A 25,117-nucleotide genomic window follows, 5' to 3' on the forward strand; every position below is an offset into this window, starting at 1 on the left:
GATTTTTATCTATTATGCTTCAAGTTTGAAACATGTTAAAGCGAAGTTTCTCCATGTTAATAGGCCTTTGATGTTTTGGCCAAGTCATGTTCTTCTATGTTCATGAAGTTGTTTTGATATTTCATGTGTTCTATATTATCATGCCATAATTTGATGTTGAACTATGCATGCTCATATGTTACCTTGTCATGATTTGAATGTGTTACACTTGGGTATTTCATGCATGACATCTCATATGTCACATGTTAAGTGTAAGAAATAGTATCTCTTAAGTCTCATGTCACATGCATTTGGGTAAATGATTTCTTCAAAAGTGTCTATAAATATTTTATCATGACCCCAAATGCTAGGATGGGGGAATGTCCTGGTGGAACTCCTCTATCCACTCTGGAGTGCTTAAAAATGGAGTGGTAACCCCTGGGTCAACAAAGAATCGTCGGCATGCCTCGAATGGATCTTTTTGGAAAAGATACCAGAGCGAGGTATCGCCTAACGCTAGTGGGTGCCATGACTAAGGCAAATAACTTGACGAAGTACTATTGTGTTATAATGATTATGAATAAGATGTATTCACCATGGTGTATGGACCGTTTCTGGTGCGATAACTAGCAGGAACGCTGTGCTTAAGGGAGTCGTGTTGTGTCCACCATGTGTTATAAGAAAAAGGCAATGAAATCATATGATATAGATCACGTGATATGATATGATATGAATCACGTGATAATATAAGTTATGAAAGGAACAACACGAAAATGATGTCAAATATGTTTTTCCAAAAAGTTTAAAGATTCCATTACATGTCTTTCGAAAAAGAAAGGTCAAGTGCATAACTCAGGTTTTGTCAAGTACATGTTCATGGATGCATTCCATGATTTGCCACTTGTATGCTTATATTAACTATTGTACATTGTATGTATACTTGTTGAGATTTCTTGAAATCTCATTGTGGTAGCTTCCATTACCATTCCTCACTCGAAATGGTAGAAGCTGTGACGGGTACCCAAGATCATGGACTTGAGTAATGAGCTAATAGAAGACGAATTCACCGTAGAGGCCCACTATGACTTTACGACCGATCTTTTGAAAGTCACAGCCCAACACCTTAGGAACTTTTGGAAGTGCTCAATAAGAACGATTATGAAACTGAGATCGAGAAAACCTCTACGATCCAGGGCCATTTGGATTTTGTAACCGGATACCTGGGTCAGGCATAAGATTCCTAAATAGAGGCCAAGGAAGTTGCTGCTAGTTTGGGACTACTAGAACTCTAGCCCCTAAGGACTAGGGGTATTTTCTTAAGTCTCACCAACGAAGGGACCTTAGTACTAGTGAAGTTCCTTGTTTCATGAATTAAGACCTTTTGTGATCGGTCCCTTTGTTTTGGGGAAAAAGGTTTTTTGTTGGATACCATATTTTGGGAGACAATAAACATATCTTTCATTGGTACGTTTGATATGAATGTTATGTTAAAGGCAATGTTTGGGTTATGCTTAGTCTTACGGTACCATATGTTAAGCCAATTGCTTTAGGCGTTGCCTAGTTTCATACTAACTTTACATTTTCCGTTGCATTATTTATTGCATACTGCTAGTATATATGGGTGCATTGTATCTAATCTGACATGTAAGAAGCCTTGTGTTGCATGATCCAGCGTTTTAGTCACAGTCCAATCCCAAGCAGGGGCTAGGGGCACCACTCAACTAGGTTTGAGCAATTACGTCTCTAGGTAAACCCATACATTATCATAGGAATATATGGTACCACCCAATTAGGTTTGAGATTTGTAGTTATAGGCTTGGATCTTGGAGGAAGTGAAAATAAAAGGGAGATATGCGTGTAGGGTTGCATATGCAAGTTGAAGAAAGATAGCCTTTCCCTAAGAAGGAGACTAACCTATGCTAGTTTTTGTACGTTTCAGAAGAAAGAAAGAACCATGGTACGAAGCCAGCATGAAGATACTTCTTTGAGACGTAGAGACCAGAGGCTGGAAACCTTCCACTGGAAGGAGGACAGGCAATAGCGGAAGCTATTCGCCAGATGACTTAAGTAGTGCTCAATCAAATAGCACAAGGGTTGAAAGTTAGGCAAGAGCCGCCAAGAGGAGGAAATCAAGGATGTTTGTATGAGAAATTTTTAGTTTATAGATACCCTAATTTTATAGTAACAGAAGGACCTTTGAGGGCTAATAAGTGGCTTGTGGACTTGAGAGAACCTTCGACATTAGTGGATGCACGGAGGAATAGAAGGTCCAATATGCTGGACACATGCTCCAAGGAGAAGCCGGTATATGGTGGGACACTAAACGATAGTTTCTGACTCGAGAGTTAGGAGATCTAGCTGCACTCACATGGGATCAGTTTAAGACTGAGTTTGATAATCATTTCTTTCTGGAGACAACCAAGCAGTAGTGTGATGCCCCCAACCTCAACTTGGGATGAAACGGAGACTTAGAGTATCGGGACATGCAACACATGGTTATATACCCCCGTACATGACAATTAATATACAATACATCTTAGTATGCAACTAGCAGTATGCAATAATCGCAACAGAAATAAAAGGTTAAAGTATAAGATATGCCAGAATAACTAAAAACATCTCAACTTTATTAGAAGATCATCATGTTCGAAATACCAAAGTAGCATAGACTTTTATACAAAGTCATATCATTTTCTTCATACGATCTAAAGCATGAAGGACTTAGGTTATGAACAATAAATTAAGTCCAGCTTCCTCTCCAGATCCAGCTCCTCCTCAATCATGCGGATCCAGTGCTCCATCAAAATCTCATATTGGTAGAGTCCTGACCCAACTTCTATCATTCCGAGTAGAATGATAGTGGTCCCATAAAGGGTGAGATTTACTCAAAATCTCAATAAATTAAACAACCAACTGACACAAAGATAAATCATACATGAAAAATGATAAATATGCAATGCATGAGATGCAGAAAAATCAGTATGCATGTCTTTCATCTATATTCATCAACATCTTTTAAAAGAAAATATGGAGACACAGGTTTTTACTTAGTAAATAATTTCATCATCATTTTTTAAAAGACATAACTTCTTCATAAAATGTCATCATAAACTTTCTTCATTAATAGCAATTCTTGATTAACAAAATAACGTGTAGTAATATCACAATTCCCCATATGCACTGTGAGTACCTGCCGGTGACCGTAGTACAACTCACGTTGAAACTACGTTGTCTATAGACTCGTTCTCAATGCATTGATAAATATAATATAACATCATAACACCATAATGTGTACACCCACCAGCAATAGGTATCATAACATATTGACTTCACTCTGACATTGTTTAAAAAGAACTCATTCAAAGCATGTTAACTATTCTTTGTCAAACCAGGGGTTACCACTCCATTATTAAACACTCCAGAGTGGATAGAGGAGTTCCACTAGGATAATTCTCCATCCTAGCCTTTGGGTTTGTGACAAAAATTATTTTCATGCCATGCTTAAAAAATATTTTTCTTGACATGTGCATATGTGACAAGCTTGCATGTAAAAATGACATTTATAGATGCAATATGAAAAAATGGTGAAAACTATCACATGTCATGTAAGTATGCACTCTATGTATCATATAACATCTTATTTTATGCTCAAAATGATAATTGAAACATGAATGTGGCATTTATCAATAAATCACAAGTAAATTATCAAGGTGTAAGTTAGAGACCAACATACAAACTTCTGGGGAAATTCAAAAATAACGTCATAGCTGCGTAAATCATGTATACATTAAGTTAGGATTAATACTTCTATGGATAGGTTCAAAATCAAAGGCTTCAAAAATTGGGTATTTATAAAAATACCCCTAGACTTTTAAAAATTGCCATTTAGGCCCTAAATTTTCACCAATTGCAAACGAACTCCAAGTTTAACCAAATTTCATGAATTTTATATTTTTGTCATTCTAAAACCATCTATGCATTGGATTTTCAAAATTTAGAATGGAACATGCCCAAACAATCCCAACCTGTGGCATGCATCCTAGTTGATGCCTAAGTGATTTTTTAACTATTAATCCCTATGAATGCATGCATATGAGATTTTCTTTCATCACAAAAGATCACTAACATCTTTAATGACATAAGGAGGATAATTCTTGGATAATCAAGTTCATCCCAACACTTAATCCTGGCTAAGAATCCTTAATCACCAATATGTTCAAAATCGATACATACTTGATGATCAAAACAAGATAGATTCAAAACCTACCATGGCATGCTTCTAACCACAATTTAAACCTTCCATAATCATGTTAGGATAATGATAAATCATAGAAAATCATGCTTAAGACATGCCATAGCTAAATTTCCTCTTAAAATCATTTAATCATTCAAATCATCTCTTAATTGACCCGGTTTTGATCTAAGTGTGATAACCTTCTTAAAACTCAACCAAATTTCATACCAACACTTGGAAACAAAGCTAGAAATTCTATCTAAGATCAAAACCAAGAATAATTACAAATTGCATGGCCTTCCAAGCACTCAAGACTACCTTACTCAAGAACACTCAAGAACTCACCAAAACTTCACTTGGTTGCACTCTTTTGATCTCCAAGAGGGAGAAATGCTCTCAAACCTCAAGAGGATGCTTGGATCTATGGTGTGGATGAAATGATAAGGTGAGAGAATTATTTATAGGTGGCCAAGAGGTGAGGGGCGTTGGCTTGGGTGCTTGGTGATTGGGTGAAGTGGGAGGTGCTCAAATCTGGAAAATTTCAAGACTTGCTTGCATGGGCTTAGTTCATCTTGTGCAGGAGGAATAGTGGCCTAAAACCACCATGATTCCCTCTCCACAGTTGCTACATTGATCCTATGAGGCTGTTGTAGTCGTGGGGTATCATTTGGATGGCAATAAAATCCACAAACCACCCTTGGAAACCAGCAGATGAAGGTGGTTTTGAGGTGGCAGGAAATCAGTTCAGTTTTGGATGTTTTGCGCAGCAAACCTGAGTCAAAATCCTTCATGATGGTCATGGGACCTCTTGAGAATTGGTTTGTGAAGGAGGTGGCATGGGTTGGTTGTGCAAACCATTGCAGGAGGTTGGTTCAAAATCAATCCAATCGGTTACAACACAAACTAAACCAAGATGCACCCGGTTTGGCTCTTTGAGTTGGTTGATGCAACCAATTTCGTCCAAGGCCCAAACTGAGTTTTGGACGGTCTCATGAGATGTTTAAGAATCATATTACCCTTGAGAAAAATTACAAAAAGGTTGGGCCTAAGGGCAAAACAGTCCAAGCATTACAAATGAGATTGCACAAAACCGATTGGTGTAAGGTTTGGGCTTGTTATGTCATTTTTCTTAATGACATGTGGGATGGTTTAGCTAGGGTATTAACATGGTATAATCATGGTTTAATGGAGTATTAATTCAAGAAAATTTGAATTAAAAGGTTTAAGAAAAGAATAAACTCAATTAAGCTTCAAAGCATGGCTTAAAGTGCACTAACCTCAAGTATGATGGTTAATGGCCTTAGCCAATTTTCTAAACTTAATTTGGGTAATTTTGGTATGACTTGGGTTTAAGGAAACCAATAGTATAGTGTATTGGGCCTTTAGTCATGAATGGTGAAATGAGCCCAAACATGATTTTGGGTCATATGGGCTTAAAAGAGCCAAGTGTATGGGTTCAAGGCTTGAGGGCTTCTTGGGCTTTGAATGAGGGGGCCTCATTTTCCAGATATGTTGGTTTAAAAAGGAACCTCAAGATTCACTAAATTAGGCTTGACAAGATTTGACTTGGCCTAATATGGCCATGGGTCCATTCTATACCAAGCTTGGCCCAAAGGCCCTATACCTTCCTTATACTTAGGCCAAAACTAGTCTTGATTCCCTAAGGGCTTGGTTCAAGGTTTTTTTGGGCTAGGCCCAAGAATGCACTAAGGTCCTAAAAAGCCTCACTAAAATTACTAATGGGCTTGCCTCTCTAATCCTTAACTCATTCATACTATGTACCATCATTAATGCTAATCCCACTATCAACCTTAATGTAAATAATTAACCCATAATTAAGAGCCGAATCTAGAGCACTTTAGGGTTAATTAGGTGGGGTGTTACAAGTAGAAAGCCCTAGATTTAGTGAACTTGACCTAAGGTAGCATGACGGTCAACCAATATGCTGCTCATTTTGTAGAATTGAGAAGATTCTTACCTCATCTGATAGGTAAGGAGAAGATGCAAGCAAAGAAGTTTCAGGATGGTTTGCAACCCTATATTCAAAACCATGTAGCATGCTTGCGAATAGAGAATTTCCAAGAACTAGTCAATGTGGCTTCGATAGCAGAAGTAGAACAACAAAGATTGATCACTCAGGCCCAAGCGAATCGGAAAAAAGGATTGCCTTATTCTTCCGGAGGAAGGATGGAGAAAGGAACGTCCCCGCTACTCTAAACAAAGTAAAGGACATCATAGTCAGGAACCCAGCACTCATCACTCCACCACCCTGTCGACGATGTGGAAGTGGAACAATGGAGAGTGTTAACTGGCTACAGGAGCTTTATTCTGATGTGGAAAACGACCACATGATCCAGAATTGTTTTAAGAACATGCCTAGAGGAGCAGTAACGCCAGATGGTAGAGTAAAGACCCCTATGAAGGCTAAGGTCTATGCCATTACACCAGGAGAAGTAGACCTGGAAGCCGATGAGATGGTAGGCGCAAGGACGATTACTGGTATAGTTAAATTGAAGCAACACCTGGTTTGTGATTTGTTTGATTCAGGAGCATCTAGATCCTTTGTCTCTGTTAGTTGTGTGAAACGATGTGAGTAGGCCTGCACACCGAACCGCCCGAGCCAAATTTGTGGCCGACCCGACCTCGACCCGTATAAAATTCTGACTAAGAGTGACCCGATCCGACCCGTAAACTTCGAATCGGGTCGAACCCGTTCTTCTTCTCCTCTTTCATTCTGCCATGCACATTGGAGATTTGGAGGGCAAAAACTAAAAAGACCCATTCTGGATCTCATGCCTCTGTCTTATTCATGGATCACCAAGCCTTGCTATGTTTTAAACAAACTGGTCAACAAGCCGTGTTTGACAGAATTTGATTGAACGATTGTGACGAGAGAACAAGTGTTCGAATTCTTCAGCAAAGAGACAGAGAGACGGAAAATAAAGGGGAAATTTGATGAGAAAATAATAATAACATGAGAAAAAGAAAGAAATCCAATTAGTACCGATCTGTTAGTTTTGATTAACTCAAAAAAAAAAAAAAGAAGGAAGAAAAGAAAACAAGTCCGTGGAGAGGAAGAAAACCCATTAGAATGATCCTTGCCATCTATTCTACTCAAATCCCGCACTTGTACGAACAAAGATATGAAGGAAAAATCAATACCGAAGATAGCGATGAGGACTCCACGTTCGTCGTATTCTGGGTGAGCCTCGATGAAGCGGTCGGTGGAAATCTCTTTCTTGGGCATGAGGGAGGCCAGGAAAGTGGACTCAGTCAGCTTGAAACTACACAGACAGCCATTGTCATCACTGCCAATCCAACTCTACTATGCCTTTCTTGGTCTTCTTCTACCTCTGCTGACTCTCCTAACAATGGCAGACATAAATGGTGGGGAAGGAGAGCGAACGAGGTGAGGGCTTGACTTGGTCCATTACAGACCCAATGTCACATTCGGGTGATCGGTTTCGACCGATGTTGGGTGTATTAAACCCGTGAACCGATGAACCCGATTTTTGTCGGGTGGGCTTATGTCAGGTCTTTCGGATTGATCGGATCTGGGCTTTTTATGCACAGCCCTAGATGTGAGTTAGATGCCGAACCTTTGTCTTAGAGAGTTCTAGTAGCCATTCCAGATGGAAAAATAGTTGGATGCACTCGGGTAGTTAAGAATTGTCCGTTGAAAGTTGCGGGTCTAACTTTAACCACTGACTTTATTTTTTTCCACCTGATGGAATTTGATCTAATCTTAGGAATGGATTGGTTGTCAAAGCATTACGCTAAGATAGACTGTTGAGGAAGAGAAGTGGTCTTCAACTTATCTACAAAGGATATGATTTGTTATATGGGAGAAGCTATTAGGTTAGATCCATCAATTGTAACAGTGGGACAAGTCAAGAAGAGCTTAACAAGCAAAGCTACCGCTATCTTGTCATGATGACAAATGCGATGGATGAACCTAAGGGAGTTTAAGGAATCCCAGTGATAGAAGAATTTCCTAGAGTTTTTGCAAATGATTTACCTGGATTCCCCTGGACTGAGAGATAAAATTCATGAGGCCACGGCCCTAATGCATAAGGCACCATGCCAAATGGCCCCAGCAAAATTAAAGGAGCTCAAGGTTCAAATTGAGGAACTTCTAGAAAAGGGTTTTATCCACCCAAGTTCATAGCCTTGGGGAGCACCAGTCTTGTTTATTAAGAAGAAGGATGGAACTCTGAGGATGTCCATGTCCATACAGACAAAAGACTGAACAGAAGCTAACAACAATCCATCGCATATTAACTATCATGTATGGGGATATGTAGCCTTGAGTTAAATGTCCCGACGCTTCAGTCACCGTCCAATCCCAAACGGGGGCAGGGGGCATCATAAGTAGCATCTCCATGTCTTTAGAGTAAAACCCACAGCAACTAATTCTAAGTCATGAGTAGGATAATTCTACTCATGATACTTAAGTTGATGTGAACAATAGGCGAGTACTCTTCCTTCCTACATTAGCACACATTCGAGTCCTACCATGGATGCATCGCTATACACCACAAAAGATTTATGAGGCTCCAACAATTTAAGTACCAGTCTGTCATAAGTAATTTTTTGAGAAAACTCACCTCACACTTTCACTCTAAATGAATTTTGCATTCTTTTTAAGGCGGTAAGTGGTCAAGACAAAGTAGAAAATCCTTCCACAAACCACCTATTATAACCAACCAGTCCTAAGAAAATCTCATGCACACTAGTCGGTCTCTTCCAGTTCGTTACTGCTTCAATCTTACTAAGGTCCATTGCTACTCCTCCACTAGAAATCGCATGACCCAAAAATTTTACTTCACAAAGCCAGAACTCACTTACTGAGTTTGGCATACAACTCTTGATCTTTGAGTATGGTAGGCGCCATACTTAAGTTATTTCTATGCTCCTCACTCTTTGAGTAAATTAGAATGTCATTGATGAACACAACAACAAAACTATCAAGATAAGGTTTGAAAATTATGTACATCATGTCCATGAATGCAGCTGGAGCATTTGTTAACCCAAAAGACATCACCAAAAACTCGTAGTGGTTGTACTTGTCCTAAACCTTTCGCTGATGATATCCAAATTGCATATCGATCTTCAAAAATACCAATGCTCCTTGTAGTTGATCCAGTAGGTTGTCAATTTGAGGTAACAGATACTTATTCTTAATCTTCACCTTGTTAAACTCCCTGTAGTCTATGCACATACTCATGGAACGATCTTTCTTCTTCACGAATAACATAGGTTCTCCCCATGGCAAAGAATTGGGATGAATAAATCCCTTATCTAACAGTTCCTTTAACTACACCTTCATCTCCTTCAACTCAGCGAGAGCCATACGATACGATGCCTTATGTGTCGAAGTCATCGCAGGTTCCATCTGAACTCTGTCTCTCTATCCGGCGATAATCCGGGTAACTCCTCGGTGAAAACTGCAGGAAAATCTTCAACTATGGGTATCCCACAGACTTCCTCATTCCTGGCTAACTCCTTTACAACCATTGCTAGAAAGACTGAGGCACCAATCTCAATGCACCTCCTTTGGCTGGTAAAGCTGAAATCATTTGGGTGGCCATAACTAACTTGCCTACGTAACTAATCCTACCTTCATTTTGGCTTCAAAAACTGCTTCTTTCTTTCGACAATCTATCTTAGCTTAGTGCTTGAATAGCTAGTCCATCTCCAAAATTAGATCGAGCTCTATCTAACCAAATATCAATACGTCAGCCTCCAACATGAAACTTGTTGCACTTCACACACTGATGGTTGGAAGATGTCATCTACCTTCACATCACTACTCCATTGCCCTTGTCCGAGCTAGTGAAAAATCTCCTCTTCTCGACACTTTCACTTGTAGTAGATGGCATGGACATCATTCATTCAGTGTTAATATGAGCAGCCAGACTTAATTGATGTCTCTGCTATAGCAGCAACGTTTACCAACTCTTGGTCAAACCTAAGATAAGCCACTTGGTGGCAGATTCTTGGCTAAGTCCTCCTCTGAACTTTTGTGCTTGCATCTTCTCCTTAGAAATTAGGTGAGCAATGAACCTTCCTAATGCCATGAATCTCGCAGTGTACTATTATACAATTAAACTACCATGTGATAGAGATGCAAACTCCTACACATTTTGTTGTTTGACATAATTGAGAAGCAATCTGTCATCAAACTCTTCCTTAAATCTTCCACAAGTCAAAGCAACTAGGGTTCCAAGCTCCCTCGCTAAAAGTTGCCTTCGTGTACCCCACCAAATGCTAACTTCTCCTTGATAAAGGTACCCAGTGTTTAGTACCTTCTAATTCTCCACACATTCGTAGATCTCGTATGTCCTTTTAAGATCAATAATCCACCTTTCTGCCCATAGGGGCCCTTCATTACCAAAAAATTTAAGATAACGGTGAACCATAAACTTCTCATAGGAGCAACCACAAACTCCTAGTCTAGGTACGTGAACTTGCTATTGTTGCTAATGTTCTAGCACTTCAGCCAGCAAACATACAACTTCAACTAGACCCTACCCTCCTTCCATTGGAGGATTCTGCTCCTCTCGGTTATCATCTCCACCAGGATTCCTGGGTACTCTACCACACATCATGTTTTACTTCCTAAAACACATGTGTACACGTATCAGATTCACGTACTAACTCTTATACTGAGGAAATTCAATACTAAAGAAAGTCTAAAAATTCAATCGTAATTTCTAGTACAATTCCTAGGGACATGTGGGTTTAACCCATAGACGTATTGTACTGATACCACCCTGTGACGACCCCAGATTTGGCTTAGGTTCAAAAGGACTCTAAAGCGTTGGGACATGAAACACACGGTTACCTACCCCCGTTCACGACAGATAAATATGCAATGCACGTAGCATGCATCTCACAATATGCATTCTTTGAGTAACCAACATTGTACCAGATACTATATTCCAAAACATCATAAGACTCATAACTTCATAATGGATGGATAACTGTAATGATACAAAACTGGCCCATCATGATTGTATCATAACTAAGTACTAGAGACAGCGCTCTTTAAGTATAGTACTATAAGCATAACTTCTAAGCTAGCTCGTTGAGCCACTCGCGCAACTCAGCTAAGGTAGCCATGATCCTATCTAGAAACCAGAGGACTAAAGTAATAAGCTCCTCGTCGTCGTGTTAGAGCCTAATTGAAGTAATAAACTCCTTGTCTAGTTGATCCTTCGTTGGCTCTCCATGTCTTGACACATGGTCTACCATTTCAAAGAGAATGATAATTAGGACTACCAACTGAGATTTGATTACCAATCTCAGCCAGTTAAAAATCAACAAAATAGCATTATACAAATGCATACATGACAGTAAAAATTGCACGAATGCTAACGTAAACATGAATGAGCACTTGGCAAATAGCATGACATATGCTAACATAACTTGAAAATTGGCATGGGCTAAAAATCAACATCGACTTAACTAACACGAATTGAAACTGATGTGAATTGAAACTGACATGAACTGAAACTGACATTTATTGAAACTAAACATGAATTTGGAATCTTGTTTAACAATAAACTGGTTAATTAAACATAAAATGTGGATGCTCAGGGTCCCCTAGAGTCATGTACCCCTACCAGGGTGCATCACATCTCAGGTATCTGCACCAGCTGTGTGTAGGTCAATAAACTATAGTTAAACTATGGTTGGCACCATTAGCGTTTATGCCTGAGTTCGCTCTGTTAACCAGTTACTTAGGTCTCATCCAAAGTCTGTTGATCTTTACCTTGTCAAAGTAGAGAATTTCACACCATTTTAAAAACTCCAGCGTGAACAATGGAGTTCCACTAGGATAATGCCTCATCCTAATACATGGGGTCGTGATAAACATAACAGACTCCACTGACTCAAGAAAATAGTTTTCGTGACAAACTATAAGCATGGGACAATGATGTGACATGAATGTGTGACAAATGGCATGTCATAACATGACATATAACAGGCAAATATGTACTGGAAATAAATCACGGCATGACATAACATGGCATGTAACAGATAAACATGTACTTGAAGTAAATCATTGCATGGCAAAACATAACATTTATAATAAGCATAATGAACTTGAATAATAGTTTCTTACCACCACATATACACAAATATCCTGAAGGCAAGTTAGAGGTCAACTTATAGTGAATGTAGCATGTGACGACCAAGACTTTCTAGACTTTTGTGTAATTTTTTTTTTTTTTTCATAAGCCCATAAGTGTTTCGGCTTCTTAAGAAATTAGGGTTTTTAAAGCCCAAAGGAACTAGGGCCCATGCTCAACTTAAGTTCTAGCATATCACTTGTCATCCAATAGAGTTATGACTAGGACTTGATGAATCTAGATGGAAATAAGAAAGTGAGGTAAGAAGGATCTAGGGTTTGGCTTACATGTGTACCATACGGGATCAATTATTTCTTGCCATGCGTCACACATGCATAAAGATATTTGCTTGTAGGAAGAAGCTTTTTGACACATGTTACGATGGGGAAAGAGATTCTAGAAGTGAATGATTAGGTTATGGAAGAAAATGGAACCTAGGAAAGGCCAAGAGGCCATGGACAACAACCATGGAGAAAGGAGGTTTGCTTTTTGCCATGTGTCATACATGTATAAAAGTAGGTAAAACGTTGTCTTGGAAAAGGACAAAATCAAAGTTCGAAGAAAGGCTTACACGCCTAAGGCTTCTAGAAGGAAAATCTTGAGTAAGAACACCTTGAGGTGGACGGCTAGTATGGGTGTAACTGGTCCGGTTTGGTCCCGTTTTGGACAAAATTTGGGACCAAACTGATATACACCGGTTTTGTATTTTTAAGAACCGATTCCGCACCGGTTACCCCCTAAACAGGTACTTCCAGTTTTATCGATTCCGATCTAATTCGATCCAGTTTTTCGATTTTATTATACTATATTATATAATATATATAATAGTATATTATAGTATATAATACTATAGTAATAATATATATTATAATTGTATTATAGACAATAGTGATATGTTATAGTATATTATAATATATAGTGATATAGTATTATTATAACTATTAAGACAATATTAAGACAATAGACTATAGTAATATAAGATTTTAAAATTTAATATTATATTAATTAGTAATTTATCATATAATACAAAACTATTGTATATATAATTATATATTAATATAAAAATTGTATACAATATAAAAAATTATAATATATATATATATGAACTGGTCCGGTTCAGTCTGGTCCGGTTTTAAGAAAAATAAAACTGGTATAGAATTGAACCAAACTCAATACCAGGCCAAACCCACCGGTCCAATCTGGTTCACCGATTTTTTTTACACCCCTAACCACTAGGGCAAGGTTCTTTGTGCAAAAAGGAACCAATCACATGCTTGTCCAAAAGTGTGGTGAAAGAAGATCTCCTAGGGAAGAGACGGTTCAGCAGCCCATGCACACACACACACCTCTTACATGTCACTTGGCACTCATGCACACATGTAAGAGATTGAGGAAGATTTGAGTTTGATAAAAGACCTTATAGCCACAAGATACATTGAACCAAGACATGAAATAGAGGGCAAAAGAGGAAGGAAGCTTCAATTTTGGAGGAAGAAGATGCCACATGCACAAAAGGTGCTTTTGGTTTCTAACACAATCAAATGATGAGCTAGAGGAACAGGTCATAGGGCTACAAGCCACTTGGCATCCATGCATGAGCTTGGCTCATGCAAGAAGCTTTTTGTGTCTATAGAAAGGTAAGGAGCCGAAAACCCTAAGACCTTTAGTCACTTTGTGCATTGCTCTTGAGAGATTCGGCCATCACCATTCTCTCCGATTTTCTATCATTTTCTCACCATACAAACACTCTCCACAATATTTTCTTCCCACCAAACATTCTTTCAAGGATAAGCAAAGTGAAAAGATACGTCCAAGGGGAGAGTCTAAAAGGTATGAAGCCAACTTTTCCCTTACTACACACACATGCAAGGATTGAAGGGAGGTGAAGTTTCGGTTTTAGTGAGTCCATCAAGAACTCATGCTCTCACACACACTTGAGCAAGAAGAGTTAGTTCATATACATTTGGAGGTTTTCATAGGAATCTACATTTTCACACACACGGCTAGGTTAGGATTTTCTCCAAGAGAGGTGGATTAAACCCTACTTGTTTTAAAGTTCATAAGTATGGTGTTTTGGGGGTTAAAGGCCATATCTCTAGTATTTCTATGAGCTAGGGTTCTTGTTGAAGTTAAGTTTCGGATTCAAGGAAGAAGGGTCTAAAAGTTTGAAGTCTTTTTCTTGAAAAAAGATGTAAAGAGCACTACACTTGAACACACGAGTTATGATTTTTCTTGAATAATGATCCTAACTAGTATTACATGTGATTTTTTCATCTTGCTTGCTATAGATATATTTAAGATTTTTGTAAGTACACATCTAACTTGTTCTTGGATATTTTATGTGTATGCTTTGTGAACTTGTTGGTTGCTTAGTTTACGTGATTGTTCATGATATTGATATTTCTTTCATATGATATTATCTCTTCCTAGTATGATTATCTAATGAATGGCCTATGGAATGTATACATGCTATGGAGATGGAATATGATACCGTCTAGGGTTCAGATTTGCATAATATATGGACTTGTTTATGGATGATTGATAAATGACCAAATATTATATGGGATTAAGTTAAGAAAATGTTTATCTAATTATCATTAGGTGTTTCAGCCATCCATGAGTATTCTCCTTAAATTTTTGTTTAACACATTAGAAGATTCCAAGTTCATGAAAAGATGATTGAAATGTATGTTTTCTAAAATAAGAGGTTTCAGCCAACACTATGGATTAAGCATGATCATTGGTGTTTTTAGTTTAAATGAGTTAAGAATGATTCTTGATTATGCTAGGATTTGTATGATTCAGCCCCTACATGGAAAATGTTGGAATGTATGCTTCTTGATTGACGTGAATGCCTTCAAGTTTTTATAAAGGAACATCTTCACATGTTCTAATATTTTCAAGCTGTAACGCAAAATGTATTGCATGCATGAATGTCAAATGGTTATGAGGAAGCATTTTGGCATTTCATGTGTCTCATGAAAATTCTAGGTTTCTTTGTCATGTCACATGTATTGGGATTGTGAATACCCTTTAAAAGGAAAAAAAGTCTTTTTAAAAGTAAAGTTTTTATTACGACCCCAAATGCTGGGACGGGGGAATATCCTAGTAGAACTCCTCTGTCCTCTCAGAAGTGTTTAAAATGGAGGGATATCCCCTGGATCGGCAAAGTATTGTCAGCGAATCTCGAATGGGTCCTAAAAGAGAAGGACACTGGAGCGGGATCACACCTAAAGCTAGTGGGTGCACCTACTGTGAAGGTGAAATGTGAACTTCCGTATATGAAAGATAAGACGTAGTCACCTTGGTCAAAGTGACCAATGGTTGATGCGGTAACTAGCGGGGAGAGTAATGCTACATACAGTCGTGGAGTATGCAAGCGCCATGCAGTCGCTTTGAAAAAGATTGGGGTCCACTATTAAAAAATTAATTTTTTTTTCATGAGGGTCATGTATTTATTCGCTTTTTTCAAAGTGATTGCGCATCACTTGCACACTCACCACTACAACTATCATTTCTCATGAAAGAAAAGGTTATAAAAGTCAAGTTTTAAACGATGTCTTTTTGAAAGGTCAATAGCATAAGTAAAGTCTCATGTACATGCATTCATTGCTAAGTTTACTTTCATATGCTTATGATATCTGTTACATGTTATTTGTTTACTTACTGAGATTTTTCGAAATCTCACTGTTATATTTTCACACTATCATTTTCCTTACTCAGAATGATAGAAGGCGTGATAGGAATCCAAAAGGGTGCTAATGACGAAGTGCAAGAGGACGGCACCTCCTCTGGAGAGGATCGTGCCTAAAATGGTCTTAGACCCGACTGAGCCTTCTATCTTGGACCACCTAGAGTCTATTGATCGAGCAATTACTGAGATACTACAAGATATTAAGAAGTTTAAGAGATGCACTATCATGATAAAGACCGGGCATTAGAGGAGCGAGTGAAGCCCGATTCTCCCTCAGGATAAAGACTTATGTTATGGGATCACTTTTGGGAAATGACTCTCTGTTTCACTTTGATGTTTTGGTCCAGTGTTTTGGGAAGTCTTTCCACTACGATATACTGCATACTGCTAGTTATCATTAGGTGCATTGCATCTTATTTATCATGTACGAGAGGTAGGTAACCCTGGTGTTGCATGTCCCGACGTTTCAGTTTCTGCCAAATCTCAAGCGGGGGTTAGGGGTGCCACATAGCATAACGTATGTTAAAGTAGTAGGAAAATAACGTGAACTGAAATGAGAGAATTCTAAGGGTTAAAATATCCCTTTAAACACTGATGATCCAAAACTCACTGAATCATGGCAAAATTTGTCATTTTACCTCTTTACATGTGGAAAATGACCATATTACTCCTAAATTAAGGATTTCACATACGAACACCAAATGCTATCAAAATTTTAATTCCTCATGTAAATTTTATCCAAAGTCCAAAAATATAATCAGAAAAATTTAATACAAAGTATAACTACACAAACCAAGCATTGGGCAAAATATAATAAGGCTAAAAATCTTGAATTTTTTTTTTTCTTTCGAATCTCAAGCCATATACTTAAACCAATTCTTGCAACATTAAAAATCAAATATTGGGTTCTAATATCATACCAAAACATAAAAATAATCATATTAAAAAAATTCAAATTCCTCATGTCAAGAATAGTGTCAAAAACAAGTCTTAACAAATAGAACAACTCCTTGATGTACTTGGTCTATCACCTTTCCAATAAACTCCAATGACTCCAAAAGTTCATAAACACACTCTTAACATTTGTATAAATCAAACCTAAGTAATAAACATGCTTGAACATCAATCAAAATCACAAAAAGATCATCAAACCAATCGGCATGCTCACTAAGTCTAAATTGAGTAACGCATGTTCTTGACTTAGATCAAATATACTAAATCCGAAACTTTCATGAAGTAAACCTTCAATAAATAAAACTATATACTTCATAGTCAAGTCCTAAACATGATCCTAGCATTAAACCTAAAATCATATGGCAAAATTTTTATAAAAGCCTCAAGTAGACCCGAAAGTTTCAATATTGAGACATAACCAAACCTTTTCATGCAAAGATTGCTTCTAGCAGCTATTTTATCCAACTCTCTTTAGAACAAGAATCTTAACAGCTAAATAAAATTCTTAAGAAATTATAAGAATTTCATAACCATTGGACTTGGTCTTAAGAACCCAAAATTGTCATAACTTCAAAATAGAAATTGTTTTGTGTGTTCTGATTTCAACCTTAAGGAAAAGATGCATAACTCTTTAATAAAAATTCTAACATTCCTTGGATCAACTCATAACATATATAAAAAAGTTTTAGTATTTCATCATATCAATATTAAGTCCTAACTTTAACAAAAAGTTCATCAAAACAACAAGATTTGACAAGATCATCCAAAATGTCGCCCAGTATGAGCTCTGTGTGTTCAAAATAACTTTTCACCAATCAATAATCCACAAATAATCACAAAAAATACATCATTGGAAACTAAACTCAATGCAGAACAATTAATATGGGAATTATTGGCTTGAAGTTGCCATGTGATGGGAGTTTTGGGGTGGCGGTTTGGCCCCATCAACTACTATTTGGGTTGACAATGGCAGCCATAGTACACCTAAGGAAGTGGGGAAACTTCCTAAAGAAGCAATGCTTGGGTGATTATTTTCGGTGGGCCTTAATCGGATTTAACTGATTGGGCCTCACTTTAGGGTATAAAAAGGGTTTGGTTAGGGTTTCAATTTCTAACAACCCCAAATCAAAATTTTCTTGGTCCAATGAAATTATCAAGATATAAAAGAATAAATGAGGGTGTAATGACATGAATTTGAGTGGTTAATAATAGATGCTAGTGATTAATCACTAGGCTAAAATTGGCCAAAAATAGGGTTTGGGGAAACGATTTAGGGTTTCAGCATCCACCATGGTTTTTGGGGTTTCAATTGAATCTCAATGGTTTAGGGTTTCACTAAAGCTGTAACCCTATTTGATTTGCCATAAAGTGTTTGGTTTATTTTCCTTCCATTCCTTCACATTTTCATCTCATGGTTCCTCCTAGTGCCAAGTGTCCTATATTATTCACAAGTTTTGCTAAAATCTTGCCAAGTGTCTAAATAAAACTACTCTAGACACATTTGGACAACCCACACAATGATTTGAAAATTGATTGGAATAGGTACCACATGGCACTATCACGAATGTTACAATTCACTCCCAAAAAAGCAAAAATAAACATTGCACCATAAAATTCCAAATAATCATAAAGTCTAAATTGATTGCTCGATTCATGAAACCTTTTAGGGGTTTTCATGATGTTTCTAAAGCCTGAAGAAATTCATCTACTGAATTTCTAGTAGGCTTACACAAGATGTTGTTAAATAAATGGTTGTGATTACACCTATGGAAATAAATGAAAATAAGAGAAAGGGAAGAGAAAAATAATTAAAAGGGAATGGGAAATGGTCTAAGTATATAATTAAAACTTTTATTCTTAATCCGAATAAAGAGACCTTTCTACATTAATTCAAATGATAAATTTTAAAAAAATATTTCGAAGAGAAATAAAATCATATAAAAAATGAATTACTAAAAACCTTTTTATTTTTGGGCTCCCAAACTAAAGTGATTTAATTTAAAACTAGGTTTGGTTCCATCATACTAAGAATGCCCCCATTTATAATAAGTTTGAGCTTTAAAAGTTCTCTAGCAATATAAATGATTCAACTCAATTTAAAAACAGCTTTCGAGGTCCATGGCTTAAAATGGTACCCGTGGCCAACTCAAGAAGAACTAGACCGATTGGTAGCACACCATCATGCCATGATATAACTTGAAGTCGTCTTGCTATAAACACTAAATTTGAGCATAAATTTTTAAGCCAAATGGAAGAGATTTACGTAGAAGGATGACTTTCTCCACAATTTAGGCTAACTTGAGGGCACTTGAACTTTGATGCTAGGGCTGATAGGTGGTGTGGAAATGAGCTTGATGGAGGTGTAGGTTTCGGTTCTCCGCCAAGATATAGAGAGGGGTATTTCTTTTGGGAAAATAGGAGTTGGAGTTCAAAGTGATGGAAGATGGCTCTCAAATAGTGTATAAATAGAGCTTGGTGTACAATTTAATGGGGAGTGCGACAGCTTTAGGGTTTTGGGGTTAAGAGAATAGTTTAAGTGTGGGTTTGAGTCTTACTTGCCTTAGGAGTTGTTTCTTGAGTGGGATTAGATGATTGGGTGTGACTTGGAGTTGATCCACATGATGGGAATTTTGGCTAAGGCTCATTGGATTGGGTTTTCATTTGCATCTCATGGACATTGGCTAGGATGACACTTGGGCTTGTTCATCTATGGTCTTGGCCTCCTATTAGACCTAATTGGCATGGCCTCCTTTGGGACTTTAATGAGTCATGATTGTTATTTGGCCTTTAATGAGTTACATGTCCCGATGCTTCAGTCACCGTCCAATCCCAAGTGGGGGGTTGAGGGCATCAACAATAGTAATGTGGGGTAAATGTCTATGGGTATGTTCAAGGTATTCATCTTATACTTCTTAGTCATTTTCTATAATGAAAATTCATGTTTCCTCATTGTGATTACTAATTACTTTGATGATGTGATTTCAAAGTATGTAATGTGTTGGTTTGAATAGGCGTTCTAGGTATGTGTGTGTGTATCACAAACCCCAAGTCGGGATAGGGTATTATCTTGGGGGAGAACTTTGATTACTTGAGAGTGCTTAAGAATTGAGTAACGTCCCCTAGGCTGTTGTCGGGCGACAACGGGATCGGGCCACAAACGCGCTAGGTGCAAAATTGGACATTGCTTGTTACAAAATCATTCGCATGGTTGGTACCCGAGGTGTGGCGAATGGAGCCAGGGTAAGTGTGCCGCCATATATGGAGAGCCGTAGTGACATGCGTTGATAAACCAAAATGGGTGTGAGTGGTGGAGCGATTCCAAGCGTTGACACTGGTGGAGAGATTCCCCATGTTTATTTGGTAGAGCGACTCCACAGGTTGATTTGGTGGAGAGATTCAACAGTTGATTTGGACCTGGGGTCTGGGAAGATATTTATTGTTCCTTTGGGCATTGTGTACTCAGTAAGGTTTACAATGGTTCATGGCTATGTTGTTTTACTTGGATGATTCATTCCTTGGTATACTTATGATATATGTGGTTTTAGTTTTTTTTTCACATAAAGCTTATGTATTCATTCATATTCATCATCATTTTCGTACATTGTTAGCACTATTATGGGTTTTAACTTACTAAGGTTTTATTGAAATCTCACATGGTAGTCCCAATATGGTTTGGCCCCTCGAAACTATAGATTTTGATGTAGATATAGCTCAGGAGGGTTACTTCGAGAAGGAAGGATCAATGAAACTTGAGGAGCATGTCCCCATTAAGTTTATAGTCTGTTGTGAATTCAAGATGTTTATTGTATTTGAGTTGCGCGATGAACAGATATTGATTTGTAATTACCTTATTGATGAAGTGATAGTGACTTATGGATATTGTTATTATTGATGGTTGGGTAATGGCACAAACCTCTAGTACTGATATTATTAGTTTCTGACTAATACTTTATTCATTTCCATTACGACTTTGTGCACACGTGTTTAGCATACGAGCACACAAGTTTCAATATTATGTTAAGGGATGGAGCCTGTTCGACATGCATTCCAGACATTGCAGTTCCTCACCAAACCACAACCAAGGGCCGAGGGCGCCACACCAAAGGTTGACCATAGAAAAACAACAAACAAATGGAACTGATGGGTTTCTTCATTTGAGAGGCTCAAGGTGTCAATAGAATTTAGGGGTTGTTTGGATTAAGAGAGCCTCTCAACTTATCTCAGTTAATCTCATTTAATTATTACAACTTTCTCAAATTCTCACACAAAATATAATAAACAATTCAACTTTTTTAAATTCTAAAATAAAAATAATATTCTAATAATATTTTATTCAACTTTCATCTCATCTCATCTCATCTCAACTCAACTCACTATCTAAACTTCCCCTTAGTATTAGGTGTATCCAATTAAGGATTTAAAAGCCATAGTGATTATCTCCACGGGATCCTAAATAATAAAGGGCAATTCAAGAAAGGATGCGTTATGGTATCTTCCTCCATATGAAAAATGGGGGCAAAGGGCCCTAGTCTTTATTAATGTGAATGCAGTTATTTAGGAGAGGTCCCGTTGGTAGGGTATTATTAAAAACTTTTCCATAAGGCAAATAGAGTTTTAACCTTACGAATAAAATGTTTGCCATATTAAATCCGCTCGCTTTATCTAATGGTTATGGACTCAACCTTGTTGTCTATTCCCGAATAAGGCCTAGAAGGGTGATTGAGGCCCATAAATATAATGGGTTTAAGGCCCTTCCTTAATTAGTGGAATTGAATGTGCAAAAATCATCGTTGCATTATGAGGCGATTGCTAATAGCTGACATATTTGAGATTCCGACAAATATTCAAGTCAGCTAAGTGAAATAAGAAACATGTTGCCCACGTATAACAATCTACCAATAGAACACTACCTATAGAAGACTGTCCATTTCAACAAGCACACAAGATATAGAGAAAAGATATAAGGTGTAGAAAACATAAACATAAGATTATTGAGCAAATCAGCGTCTCCGCTAGCGTCACTAGAATATTCATTATCTCGTTTGTTTTTAAAAAATATTTATGATGATTAAAACAATACATAAAAAAAATAAAAAATCTATTTTTGCCTTTTTAGTAGATTCACGGGCTACATCATGTAGCAGTACCCATATGAGAGGTGTTAAGGCCACCGAGAGTCTTATCGAATTTTTGTATTGGGAGGAGTGCAAATTCTTTTTTTTCAAATATTTTTTAAATCTTTATAAATATTTTCTAATAAAATTTTACAAACTTATTCAAAAACACTTAATTAACAATTTAAAAAAAATAAAAAAAGAAAAACTATCGGTATCTTTTTTTGAACCATATTGAACCCTTTGAATATTTGATTCTTAAACATAGAGTTGAAGATGGGACGAAACCAGTCAATTGGGTCGATTCAATCCAGTTCAAAGGTATAGTTGAACAACCCTAAAAGTAGATTTCAAACCCATAATAGATTTTAAGGTTTTGTACACATCATTAATCCATTACTTCGAATTATTGAGTCATTTTAACAAATCCAGATTTGTTAATTGGGGAAATGCCACTCTCACCGAGCGTAGCTATTCAAAATTATTTTACTTAATAGTTAATAGTTAAGGAATTATTTTTTAATATCTTTGTAAATTTTTTTTTAAAATGTTTAAAAATAAAAATTTGATTGTTCGGTGAGAATTCTCGGTGACCATAGCATCACCCATTAGATGATTTGGATTGTTTGTTTATATTTTGGACTTACTCCAGCCATTTACACATCAATATATGTGTAAATAGAATGGTAAAAAATGACAAATCATATATTAATATGTGGTGTAAGGGATGATGAGTATAATTTATTTTTCTTTATTCATATAAATATTCATGTTAAGAAGAAATAAAAACACGAGTATTGCTAAAGAGTAATGTTAGAGAGAAATTATTATAGCAGTGCACACTTTATATTTACTGTGTGATTACTTCTAATTGATTGTATTCAACACTCACTTAAGGAGATGTATGATCTAGATGATGTTACATCATATATGTAAAATGAATACTTTTAATAATAATTTTTATTTATATTTATTTATTGCTAAAACTTGCAAGGAAGTTGGTTGGTGGCCGAAGTTGTTGGGGGGATTGGTGGTGCCGTGGTGCTGTCATAAACTACTTTAAGAATCTGCACTGCAATTGGATAGATTACGTTTTTAATTAAGTTTTAGAAAGTCGCTTCATACAAAGCTAAATACCCTGGTTGGTACGAAACTGACTACGGGTAGGTGGCGGTGGCTTTGTTGTATACACGTTGACGGCGGAATTAGCAGCATGATTCGCATGTTTCGTATCTTTTGGAATTTTCTAATTATACACCTTCGGCTTTCACGAGTCATAGTGATTGGGACTAAAAGGGAAACTATTCTGCATGTTTATAAATTAAAAATAGAGATGAGATGAAATTTTAATTTATTTTATCTTATTTAATTATTATAATTTTATTAAATTTTTATATAAAATATAATAAATAATTCAATTATTTTAAATTTTAAAATAATTATAATATTAAAAAATAATATTATAATAATATTTTATTCAATTTTCAATTTTCATTTTAGTTCATTATCTAAACAGCACTTTAGTATTTTTAAGATATTTTTCTGTATATATATAATATTCATGAATATATATTCTCTTCACGTTTTATTGTCGGATTACATAAGTTTCATTTTTTCTTAAATTTTATTTTATATATTGGAAAAAACAATTATTGTCGGGTGGTGCTACTTGCTAGAGCTACCAGTAGTAGGTATCGAATTTGATACCGAGGTGTGTAACTTTTTTTTTTTTAAAGCACTTTTTTATATACTTTTTTAAAATATAAAAAATAAAAAATACATTACTAAAATATAAAAAAACACAAATCTTAAAAAATGAAAGAAAATCTGAGTATCATTTGATTCATTTCCCTTAAATAATCCCCATCATCCTCTTCAAAGTTTTTGAAAAATGTTTTTTTTCCAGGTTAAGTTTGCACGAAAAATATCCTTGACCCAACAAAAAATAATAATAATAATATAATATAACCCCTTAAGTTGCTTTAAAATATAATAATAATATCTAAAAAATCAAAGAAATAAATACAGGGTAGGTTTGGGGGGTGAGATGAGAATTTTGTGTTTTGTTTTAAAGTTTAAAATATTAAGTTTTAATATTATTATTGTTTTGGGATTTGAAAAATGTGTATTGAGATTTGAAAAAGTTGAATTGTTTATTATATTTTATATGGGGATTTGAAAAGGGTGTAATGATGAGATGAGATAAGATGAGAATTTTGTGTTTTGGTTTTGGCCCCAAACCTGCCCTATTTTCAATAAATATTCACAACTATTTTACAACTCTACATAAAATATAATTTTGTAATATTAAAAATTATTTCTAATAAATTTGCATGATTTCATTAGTTATTTTAAAAATAAATTATAAAATAATTGTAAAAGAATTGTAGGGGTGCGTTTGGAATATAAACTACTCTCAATTCATCTCAACTCATCATTACAATTTTTTCAAATCCCAACACAAAATATAATAAACAATTCACTCTCATATGGGTATGTGAAATTACCATTTTATTTATTTGTTTTGACTTGGCTAAACGATTACTGCAGTTCGCGCAACAACGGTTGATTGTTTGCCTGCACTCTCCAAAAAATAATTGTTGATTGATCCAACAGTTGGTAAGGTATTGCATGGGGTTGGGTAGGGGTATAAATTAAAACTGGAAAAATTAGAAAATCGGTCCGGACCAGACCGAATTGGACCGGTTTTATTGGTTTTGAATCGGTCCGATCCGAAACTGGTTTTTAAAATTTAAAAATCGGCCGGTTTCAGTCCGGATCCGGTTCTTGAATTTTTTGGCCCGGACCGAACTGGATTAGACCGGCTGATTAAAAAAAATAAAAAATAATATTTTTATATATAAGTTTTATACAAAATATTTTATATATATTAAATATTAATATATATAAGTTTTATATATAATGTATAATTATAAATTTTTATGTGAAATTTTATATATAATATATACATATTCATATATGAAATAATTTCTTATTATAATTT

The sequence above is a fragment of the Juglans regia genome, chromosome 3, assembly GCF_001411555.2.
Source record: "Juglans regia cultivar Chandler chromosome 3, Walnut 2.0, whole genome shotgun sequence".
NCBI classification, from domain to species: Eukaryota; Viridiplantae; Streptophyta; class Magnoliopsida; order Fagales; family Juglandaceae; genus Juglans; species Juglans regia.